This window comes from Zingiber officinale, chromosome 2B, assembly GCF_018446385.1.
Source record: "Zingiber officinale cultivar Zhangliang chromosome 2B, Zo_v1.1, whole genome shotgun sequence".
Taxonomy (NCBI): Eukaryota; Viridiplantae; Streptophyta; class Magnoliopsida; order Zingiberales; family Zingiberaceae; genus Zingiber; species Zingiber officinale.
Window position 1 is genome coordinate 29,346,143 of NC_055989.1, and position 12,383 is coordinate 29,358,525.

A 12,383-nucleotide genomic window follows, 5' to 3' on the forward strand; every position below is an offset into this window, starting at 1 on the left:
TCTCACCTCACAACATCTCTTCTATTGTTTCTACCTTCTCTTCCTTGGTGTGTGGCCGGCCCTATTCTCTTCTTCTTTAGTGGCCGGTGCATCCTTCTCTTGGAGTTCTTGTGGTGGCCAGTTCTTGCTAGGAGAAGGAGAGAAAGGAGGCTTTGCTCTTGCATCCCTTGGAGCTTGAAGGTTGGTGGCCAAAACTTGCAAGAAGGAAGTTGTCTTGGTGGTTCTCATCTCGGTAGATCGTTGCCCACACAATGCCCGAGATAAGAAGAGCAATACGATAGAAGATCAAGAGGTTGTTGCTTACAAAGAAAGATATAACTAGTAATTCTATTCCGCATCATACTAGTTTTCTTTGTATGGATTATGAAATACCAAACACAAGAGGCATATGATTCTAGGTTTCGAATTTATGATTCGAGTTTGTGTTTTTTTTGTTTTTTAAACTTGTGATTTGATTGTTCTTTTTGGTTAAACCTAGGGTTACTATAAGGAAATTAAATATTAAATTTCATTGAAAGGCTTTGTCTAGGAAGTGGTGGATGCTCCCATACCCAAGAAGGCCTAGTGCCTCACTATGTTTAACATGGAAGCCGATTTCTAAAATTAATATTTAATTGAATTTGTAACATAGGTGGATTTGGATCAATAATGTTAAACATCATTTGCGATCCAAGTCTAAACCTCTAAAAACAGATAAGTTGAATTTGGAATCAACAATGTTAAGTTCCGTTTACGATTCCTAATTTAATTTCTAAAGAACACAATAGGTTGTTAGGAATGGTTCAGGACTTGTATAAAATTTTTGTACAGGGGAACCGGTACGATATTCCGCGTAGCAACCAACAAGAACTGGTACGATATTTCGAGTAGCAACCAACAGAATCTGGTTAAAATTATCTTGAAAAATTTTCTTTAAAGATGTTTTCAGAAATTTTTTAAAAAATATTTGCAGACTTTTGAAAATTGTTATCTTGAAAAACCATTGCTTTAAAACTTACTCATTTTGAAAAATGTTTTGAAAAACCCATTTTTAAAATACTTGTAAAATATTATAAGAAATACTTGAACATTTATTTTGAGAAATGCTTTATATTTGAAAAGTGCTTGCATATTCTTATAAGAGCATTGAAAAGTTTATACTTGCAAAATAATTGTCTTTAAAATTTTTGAAAAATCTTTTGTAAAATTACTTTAAAGAAATTTCCAAAATTAGTTTTTGAAAATGACTTTAAAATTATTTGAAAACTTTATAAAAACTACTTGAAATTTTTTTGAAATTATTTTTAAAAGTCACTTGAAAATTATATTCACAAAATTGTTGAAAAAATATTTTAAATTAAAATTGCTTTCAAAATGAAATGTTTTACCTGTTTACTTGATTTATTTACATGTTTAATACTTTTGATGAAACTTATTTATCCGTTTTTGATGAATGATTAAGAGAATAAATACAACCAAATCATTTTATGTCTCTTAAATCATTTTGCATTTTCATATTTCCTTCTGTATGTTTTTCTAACTTTAACGTATGTTGTCATTGCATCAAAAAGGGAGAGATTGTTAGTGTAGTAAATGTTGGTGCGGTTAATATTGAACCTCGTGGTTGTTTTGATGTGATCAACCAAGTTAGGTTAGGTCTTGCTTGTTATTTGATCTCTGTGTCTAAGTGTGCAGGAACTTAGGAGCGTAGGAAGTCGAGCGGAAGACGCAGCTAGCGAGAAGGACGGCACGGGAAGGGAGTCAACGGGCTCGGTGCGTCCGAAGGACGAGATAGCTGCGGAAGAGTACTCCAGTGGATGAGAAGAACGTGTGCAGCGTTCGAGGGACGAGAGGCCGGGATGGAAGCCTGCTCGAGGAAAAGACTGGAAGATGGGTTCGGGTGAGCCCTATTTCGGATAGCGGAGATCACCCAAGCAAACGGAGTCTGAGCGGAAAAGACCTGGACCAAGGCGAGCTGAAACGGAGTAGAAGGCCCGAACCAAAAGTCAAACCTGAGTTGACTTTCATGTCCGAGCGCCCGGATCAATCCCAAGCGCTCGGACCTCCGAGCGCCCGGAACAGCCCGGGGCGCTCGGGGTTGGATTTTTACCAGATCAAGTCAAAACTCGATCTGAATGTTGGGGAATAAAATTTTATCCCCCCAGGGCAACTAAAACCCTTCAGGGCGCCCCGACCAAGGCTATAAATAAAATCTTGGTCCAGATCTTTTCATCAATTCAAGCAATCAACTCTGTATTCATTTCTAGCAATAGTTTTGAACTTTTAGTGTGTAAAAGACTTCTCCGCCTTCAGAGAAGGAGATCGTTAGTGCGCTTTTCATTGTCTTAGATTAACAACCATCTTGGTTGTAACCAAGTCAACTTATGGTCTTCTCTGATTCTTTTTGTCTTATTATTTTATTATTATTGCTATTTATTTTGAGTTGAAAGTCTTAAGGAGGGTATCTTTAATTTTGCAAGCAATTCACTCCCCTCTTGTCGGCCCCTGCTGCGCCAACAAGTGGTATCAGAGCCCGACAACCTCAGAAGGACTAACGGCCGACTGAAGCATAAAGATCAGGACGATGGCCGGCGCGAACATTCATCCCCCGAAGTTTGACGGAGACTTCGCTACTTGGACGTGAAAAATGGAGGTATTTTTTAAGACCGAATTTGATATTATTTTAATAATGAATATACAACGTCAAAAGACAAAGAAGAATACAACTGGACGAAGAAGGAGCAGGCTGATTTCGTGGCCAACGGAAAAGCATAATTTCATCTGCTCAGCATTCTGCCGCCCCAGGAGGTAAGTCGGATCGGAAGTTACGACTCCGCCAAAGACCTCTGGGATAAATTCCTGGAGCTCCACAAAGGCACCTCAGAAGCAAAGCTAGCGAGACGTGACATCCTTCGGATCCAGTTAACGAACCTCCGGATGAACAATGGCGAGAAGGTAGCGCAACTCGAGGCAAGAATTAAGGAGTTGATAACTCAACTGACCAACCTCGAAGAACTGGTAATGAACCGAGACTCTATCCGGTATGCGCTCAACTCCTTCCCAAGAACTCCAGAGTGGGCATCCTTAGTAGATGCTTACTACATCTCTAAGGACCTTGAGGTAAGTAGTTTAGAAAATTTATTCTCTACATTTGAACTTCACGAATCTCGAATCGCAAAGCCTAAACAAACGGAGAAGACGAACCTCAATATTGCCCTACAAGCCGAAAAGGTGATCCCGATTCTGAAGCATCGATCGACGAAACTGAAGCGACTCTTCTGGTAAGAGAATTAAATAAATTTATTAAAACTAACAAATTTAGATCGCAGTCGAAAAAGCATCAACGCTATAAAAAGACAGTTCGATGCTACAATTGCAATGAGGAAAGGCACATCAAGGATAACTGTCCCAAATTAAAGAAAAAGGACAAGTCTCAGAGACCAATATCCACTAAACGCAAAGTCTGAAGACCACTTGGGATGATTCTTCATCATTCGAATCAGAAGTCGAAGCCTTCTCAGGAGTAGCACTGATGGCCAACCATCTCTTTGAAGATGACTCTGACTCAGAGATGAGCATAGATGAAGGGGGAGGTCCTCAGAAGAAGAAGAAAGCTGCGACGAATGGGGAGCATCACCAAGAGAGGTAAGTAAGGTATGTGATCTCACCCCTACTCAGTCCTTTAAATTTATCAAAGTGCTTACGAAAGATCTAGCAAAATTAGAAAAACAAAATGCTGAATTGAAATTAAACTTAACAAAAGCATGCCCACTAGAAATGTATGGTAATTTAAAATTATAAAATGAAAGATTAAAAATTGAAATTGAGAAGTTGAAAAATAATCATGCATGCTTAAATAAATTTCTAAAATCAAAACTAAGAACTTTTGGAAAATTAAATTGGTATATTAGAAAACATCAGGGACAACTTAGGAAAGTTCCAAGAAACTATATACCCCATAAGTTTCTGATTAATCTAGTAGAAAAGAACCTTTACTGGGTTCCAAAACCATTGCTAGATTAAATTTAAAAAGTTAAAGGCTTTCAATGAGAAAATTAAACAGTGAATTTCCTTATAAGGCTTTGACTAGAAAGTGGTTGTTGCTCCAATAATCAAGAAGACTTAGTGCCTCGCCACTGCTTGGAAGCCAAATATAGAAATGAAATGTTTAATTAACTTTCTTGAAAAACATTAAAATTAGAATTAAATTAATGCTTGTAAAAGTTCTTCAAATATTTTTTTTTTCAAAAATATTTTTTGAGAAAATATTTTTGTTTAAGTTATTTTTTTTTTTTTAAATCTACACTTAGAGAAATTCTCCTACGAAAATTTTTAACTTAAAATTTTTTGGAAAATCTTTGAAACTATTTTTTACCTAAGTTAAAAAGTCCTCTAAAAGTTAGAATTTTTTTTAAAATCTTGGATTAATTTAGAATTTTTGTGAAATCTTAAGGAAATTCCTAGAAATCTATTTGAAAAATAACTGATTTTGTACTCCAAAATTTTTTATATTTTTTCAAACATGTCTATATTTTCAAAAACATCTCTGAAAAAATTTCAAATAACTGATTTTTTTAAGTTTTACACTTTACTTGAAATTTTTCAAAAAACCCTTACCTTATATTTTTTAACCCCATTCTTTTTGCTGTGATCGAAGGGGGAGAGGTAGGTATACAAGTTAAGGGGGAGTTAGGAAAATTGACAAATTAAATTTTTTTTTTGTATTGAAAATTTCTTTTTGCAATAATTATGCTTAAATTGTTAGTTAGTAATTTCTTTCAAATTACTATTTGTTTTTATACCCTAACTTGAACTTGGGTTGATGCACATCAAAAAGGGAGAGATTGTTGAACCTCGTGGTTGTTTTGATGTGATCAACCAAGTTAGGTTAGGTCCTGCTTGTTATTTGATCCCTGTGTCTAAGTGTGCAGGAACTTAGGAGCGCAGGAAGTCGAGCGGAAGACGCAGCTAACGAGAAGAACGACACGGGAAGGGAGCTGACGGGCTCGGTGCATCCGAAGCATGAGAGAACTATGGAAGAGTACTCCGGTGGACGAGAAGAATGTGTGTGGCGTTCGAGGGATGAGAAGCCGGGATGGAAGCCTGCTTGAGGAAAAGATCGGAAGATGGGTTCGGGTGAGCCCTATTCCGGATAGTGGAGATCACCCAAGAAAACAGAGCCGGAGCGGAAAAGACCTGGACCAAGGCGAGCTGAAATGGAGCAGAAGGCTCGGACCAAAAGTCAAACTTGAGTTGACTTTCATGTCCGAGCGCCCGGATTAATCCCAGGCGCCCGGACCTCCGAGCGCCCGGAACAGCCGGGGGCGCTCGGAGTTGGATTTTGACCAGATCGAGTCAAAACTCGATCTGAACGTTGGGGGATAAAATTTTATCCCCCGAGAGTGACCGAAACCCTTCAGGGCGCCCCGACCAAGGCTATAAATAAAGCCTTGATCCAGATCTTTTCATCAATTCAAGCAATCAACTCTGTATTCATTTCTAGCAATAGTTCTAAGCTTTTAGTGTGTAAAAAGTTTCTCCGCCTTCAGAGAAGGAGATCGTTAGTGCACTTTTCATCGTCTTGGATTAACAACCATATTGGTTGTTACCAAGTCAACTTCTGGTCTTCTCTGATTCTTTTTGTCTTATTACTTTATTATTATTGCTATTTAGTTTGAGTTGAAAGTCTTGAGGAGGGTATCTTTAATTTTACAGACAATTCACCCCCTCTTGTCGGCCCCCACTGCGCCAACAGATAACACTAATGTCTAACTCAAGTTTTGATGAATGATAAAGTAGGTTAAGTTAGTTTCATTTGTGTTCTAAACACTTTGATCAAGTGTGCAGAAGTCCAGACAAATCGACAGACTGATCAAATGTCTGGCACGAAGCCCAGCTAGGTCAACGGGCTGACCAGATAGCTGGCATGAAGTCCAGACGGGTCGAAGGGTTGACCGGACGTTTGGCACAAAGTCCACCTAGGTCAGCGGGCTGACCGGATAGCTGGCACGAAGTCCAGACGGGCCGACAAGCTGACCAGGTGTCTGGCAGGTAAGTGAAGGTAAGTCACTGGAGGAGAGTGACTGTGAGGACGCGTTCCTGGGAAGGGAATTTATGCGCCGATCCAACTTAGAACCATTTCGAAACTCTAAGTTGAGATCTTGGCTAGATTCCAGTCTCGATGAGGCGGAATCTAATTAATATTTTATTTTATCTTAAAATTGTGCTAACACTCTGTTTTGCAGGATATATAATTGCCTCGGACTAACGTTTTCTTGTAGAAAGGAAACTGTTAAAAAATAAGGGTCCGGGTGCCCTGAAGGGATCAACTTCACCACATGGAGCACCCTGGTTGGATCGGCTACGTCACATTCAGGGTGTCCCAAAGGGATCTAGGCACCCCGAACTTCCTATATAGGGAGGGTGAAGGCTGGAGCAGAACAACAACAACAAGATCTTCTATCACGTGCTCTGCTGTGATCCTGCGATGCTACTCCGACAAAGTGTTTTATGTAACGACCCGGCCCTCTTGGCCCATTTAGAGTTCGAATCCTGGGGGAGGCAAAAATCCACTGCCAGGGGTGGAAAGTCCTAGTGAGTAACGACACAGCCAAGGGTCGTCGGTCGACGACATAAGAGGTCACCAAATGGGTCGACGACATAAGGGCCGACGGTCGACGACCCGAGGGTCACCAAATGGGTCGCCAAATGAGCCAAGAGGGCCGGGTCGTTACATTTTATTTCTTCTTTTCCTTATTATTATTATCGGAATTTCTTTTAGCAATTTCTTGTAATTCAATTGTCTAACACCTTTTTCGAATTGCTAGTGGATTGCCCAACGAAAACACTCGACGAGTGTGGGCCTTGGAGTAGAAGTCGACAAAGGTTCCAAACCAAGTAAAATGAATCTTGTTAGCATTGTTGTCTTTTGATTTTTCCGCTGCGTAACTCGATAAATTTTTTATCGATATTCACCCCCCCTCTAGCGAATTCTCGATCCAACAGTAAACAAAAATGATCGAACTTATGTTTTGATGAATGACAAATGGTTAAAGTTAGGTTCTTTGTAATCTGATATCTTTACCAAGTGTATAGGAATTGAAGGGTCTAAAAGATCTGACACTAGACTGAAATTCAGCTAGGTTTAATGACCTGATAGCTGGTAGAAAGTCCAGATAGGACAAGGAGTAACCCGATATCTAGCAGAAAGTTCAGCTGGGTATGTGGGACCTGACAGCTAGTTAAAGTCCAGTTAAGTTTATGTACCTAACAACTGATGGAAAGACCTGGTGGATCAAAAGACAAGTCAATTGACTTCAAATGGTAAATGAGGTAAATCCTTGGAGGAGTGAGGGCATGTCCCGATGGGACTATAGGCGCGATCCAACTTAGAGCCATTTAGAAAGTCTAAGCCGAGACCATTAATAGATTTTGGTCTTAGAAAGCTAGGATCTAAGTCATAAGTTGATCATATTTTTAAATGTTCTAACTATATTTTGTAGGGTAATTTTTGTTGCTTGGACTAACATGTTTTACAGGAAATTAAAGTTGCAATGTGATTGAAAAAGGGGGCTCCATGAGCCTGGACTGTGTGCAGGCTCCTAGATGTCTAGACGCCCGGAGATGGTCTAGGCGCCTAGACATGGTCTAGGCACCCGGGCAAAGAGACGAAGCAGCGGACAACTGGTTGAGGTGACACACACTAGTTAGCCGACACATGTCAATTATAGATGCTTAGACTGGTCCGGACACTCGGAAATGGATGAAATTTCAAAGATTGAGTTTCACCGAGGTGCAGCCACGCTGTCAGCATTCCAAGTGCCTGGGTGGGCATCCAAAAATGGCCTATAAAAGGCCTTCAACTAGAGGCTTCTATACCACATCCACTCTGGCTTTCATTCTTGCGCTCTACTCCAAGAAGACTTCTACGACACCTAAAGGCTACTCCGACAACTAGCAACCAAGCTTATTTTCTTTTATTGTCAGTATTGTTTTATTATTCTTGCATTGAATTTTACTATTTGTAATCTTTTCAATATTATAGTGATTGCCCAACAATATCATCTTTTGCTCCAATTGAATAGTCAAAGTCAATCATCTATATGTATCAAATCTAGGGATGAGCAAAAGTTTAATTAAACCAAATTAATCAAAGTTCAGTTTGGTTATTTTGGAAATTTAGTTTTTTTTTTAATATGGATTATTTTGATTAATTCGATTCAGTTTTAATTTTAAAATTTTTAATTCAGTTAAATCGAATAAGTCGAACCTTAAATCTCTAGACTAAGAAATAATAATTCTTTACTTCTGGAAAAAACTGAATAGAAAGCTAAAAACGGATAAAAAAATATTTAATTATTGAAAAGTTTGATTAATTTGATCAAAAATTAAATTAATTGATATTTTATAGGTTCAGTTTGTTTGGTTTTGTTTAAAAGTTTGGTCAATTTGATTAGTTCGAAATTTTTTTGATTTATTCAATTTTGATTAAATCAGTTCGATTGATTCAGTGGGCTTGATTTTGAACCAATTGCTTAGCATTAATAATATCTATACTTTTGATCTATCAACTTCGTGTATGAATAGCTCAATATTTTCTATTCTCCCATATCTTGCTTACCTTCATAACCACATCTTTGACTAAGGCAAGTAGAAGGAACTAAACATAATATATTTTTGCCGATTAAGAGTGTTGTACCAATTAGAACAATGGAGAAAATGTAAGAGATAAGTGGGTTAAAAAGGTCATATTCATTTGATGGCTCATCTAGCCAATAGGTGATTATTGGAAATGGCCTCCACAATGGATGATGTAAAGACTGGAAGCAAGTGATTATCTCAATACCATGTGGAACCAGTCAAAGGCATTGCAACAAGCACTGAAATAGATACAACTTTTGTTTGCATATGACCCAGCTGATTGAGTAGCATGATTCCATAAATCTTATTTCAAAATAGAAAATATAATAATGCATAAACAATTGAGCTAATAGATAAGAAACATACATCAAATATGCTTCCATACTCCTCTAGAAGAGTAGAGATAATGGTCTGAGCATTGTTAGCTGCATTTGCTGCTAGAAGTTGAGTTGAACTGTCACCATTTGAGTCAAGATCATCCTCTAATTCACACTCACTAGCCAAAAGAGGTCTTAGTAAAAGAGGAGTCATTCAAGCAGCAACAGCAGACGGATTCATCTGATTCTCAACAGTATGAGAGGAGATAGCATGAATCATTTTCAAAATCCTAAGAAAGAAAAAAGACAAGATAAGAATTGAGCACATCTAGATATTAAGAGGTTGTCCAACAAACGAAAATGATACACTAAATGTCAGCTTGCAATTAAGACAATTACCTATTTATCAACCATATTGTGCAGTAGAGCTTTACAATTAGTCCAAGATGGTCTGTGATTGTATGTGACATCTATGATTTCATAAATTAATCCAAGATGGAGCTTAACAATTTGTATCGGAACTTGAGTTTATGAAGAGTTAGAACCCAAGGTGTAGATGAAATTTAAAAATATGAAAAGAATCATTTAAAATTAGATGATATTCTCAAACTTGAACAAGTATAAATACAGACTTATTTAAAATGGAGTTATAAATATAGAATTTAAATCTATAATATTATAATCACACGAGTGTAGAATCAGCCTCTGTGATAGCCACCGATTTGGTTAGGGGCATCTCAGTTATAGCAGCATGCATACATTTACACAGCCTCATTGTGTATCAATTCTACAAATATAGGAAGAAATTAGTAGCATAACACAAAAAACACAATGACAGCTAGGAGATGAATGAGCAAAAAAAATTTGATTAAACTAAATTAACCAACTAAATTTAAAATATTGGTTATTTCAAAATTTTGATTACTCTAAAAAATATATATCAGTTATTTCTATTAATTTCATTCAATTTCGGTTTTAAAATTTCTAATTCAGTTAAACTGAATAAACCGAATAAGTCGACCTTAAATCTCTAAATCAGAAAATCCTATGTCTTTAATTCTAAATTAACTGAATAGGAAGTTAAAATCGGATAAAAATATATAATTATTGAAAAATTTGGTTAATTCCATTAAAATTTAATTAAGTGATATTTTATCAATTTAGTTCGTTTGATATTAAAAAATTTGATCAGTTCAGTTAATTCAAAAAAAAAATTAATTTGTTCAGTTTCAATTAAATCGGCTTGGTTAGTTCAGTTTTGAATCGATTGCTCGGCATTATTCAAATCCAACATTTTTTGCATGTTCATCCTTTCCACTAAAGGGTAACTTAATTATCTATCCAAGTAAATAAGATGTGCATACCCCATGATGCAATTTTCATTTATAAAGCTAAGTTAACAATATCAAAGATAGTTGATATAGATTTTGTTTAGATAATTATTCTAGGTAATTAGTCTCCACAAGATATATCAATGTTAAAATTTTAGAATATACAAACTATTACAAATTTCAGCAATTTGCACACATCATTTTTATAAAATAACTATTATTCTCAAATAAAAATATAAAACAAACAATTGTGATATCGAAATAATTTTCCAAGCCAGTTTTTTAGTTTTACAATAAGTCTAAAGGGAATGTTGCATTCTTACAACTAATGTTGCAACACCTAAGTCATTCCCCATGCTTAGATCACCTCTCTTAAGAGTGAGCCTCCTCGTCATAGTTTGCAAAATCGTGATCCGGATCGTAGGATCGTACGATCCTACGATCCTAAGACCCAAAATCGATCCAGGATCGTGCAGAATCGAGTTTTGCAGCAGGATCGCAGCAGGATCGGTCGGATCGGAACAGGATCGGTAGGATCGTAACAGGATCGGAGCAGAATCGGAGCAGGATCGGTGGAAGCTTTGAGAGGTCATAACTTTTGACTCGGATTAAATCACGGGGCCTATAATATATCAAATCAAAGCTCGTTCAGAGATCTTTAATAAATTTCAAAGTTTATCCTTAACCACCCTATTTCAAACCCAAAAAATATTATTTAAATCCTTTTCGGATGCCTAGAAGATTTTATCTTTTTTTATTATATTTTTTTCATCTTGTTAGGGTTTTAAATTATTTAAACATATATTTAATTATTTTTGAGTTAGTTTTTTATCAATAATATTCTATCATTTTCCTCCCAAAATGATGAATTTTTGGTGGCTTATTGTCTAGTATTGTGTGACATCAACCAATCTTTAGAAGATTATTTTCGATGTTCATATTTGAATCAAAGGATCCAATAACTTCTGTTATGTACGTTAGGTGCTTTGTTGACATTTAAATTGGATCATCTTATAAACCAAGGAAATATTTTTGACGTTGAATGTGTTATTATTATTGTGTTAATAGAAATTTTATATTCTTTCATTTTATTATATGAAAATATAAATATTATTACTATGTGAGAATAGTAGTTAAATTACTAGTTAATTTAAATTTGTACATGTAGTAATGTAATCTAAGGTGTTGAGTGTAAATGATTACATATATATGCAAAATTAGTTATCTATTTATATGTAAATGAGTTTTTTAAGTATTTTTTCTAATTATTAATCATGTATGATAAGATTTTAAGAGTTTTTGGTAGGATCGTACGATTCTACGATCCGATCCTAACCCTAAATCGATTCTACGTAGGATCGCGATTCTACAAACTATGCTCCTCGTCACTTTAAGCCCTTGAACAAAAGCACAAATGTGAGAGTATCATATCAAATATCTAATACTCATGATGTCAATTTATAGGTAGAGAGACTTCAATAATAAAAATACCACCTTGAAGAATATTCTTATTTTTATACTTATTTTCCTCTATAAGAAACTTCTTGTAGCTCAATTTTCACTTGCTTGACATATTTGCAAAGGAAGCATGTCACCTTATCTTTCTCAAGCTTTTGTAATTTTAGACTTTGACCTCTTTAAATCCACCATATGAACTAAGAGAGGTGTTTCCCTTTTCTTAAGCTTCCTCTTTCTTTTTCCTTATTGGAATAGTCAACAAAATATATCTCACCCTGGACTTATCTAAATATTGGGTTCGACTTTCCTTATCATCGACCATAACTCTCCAATAGTTTTGTCCACCTTCAACATGTCATAGTTTGTGATGAATAATGCACAGCAGTTAGGCAATAGTCGCATCACAAGATCTAGTTTCTACTAAACATCATGCTAGCATTTCAACTCAAAATTCATGACAATCTAAATGATATGGTGCACTATTTTTAATTGGCACTGTATATTTTATACGGACTAATTTTAAAAATGATCTGTTTGATCCTATAAAAAATTTTCATCAACCACCAATGTAAATCAGGAAACAGTTGCAGCGGACGACCCATCAATCCAATATTCTTAGGTTAACCGTCCATTAAAATAAATTCATCTATTAATTTAT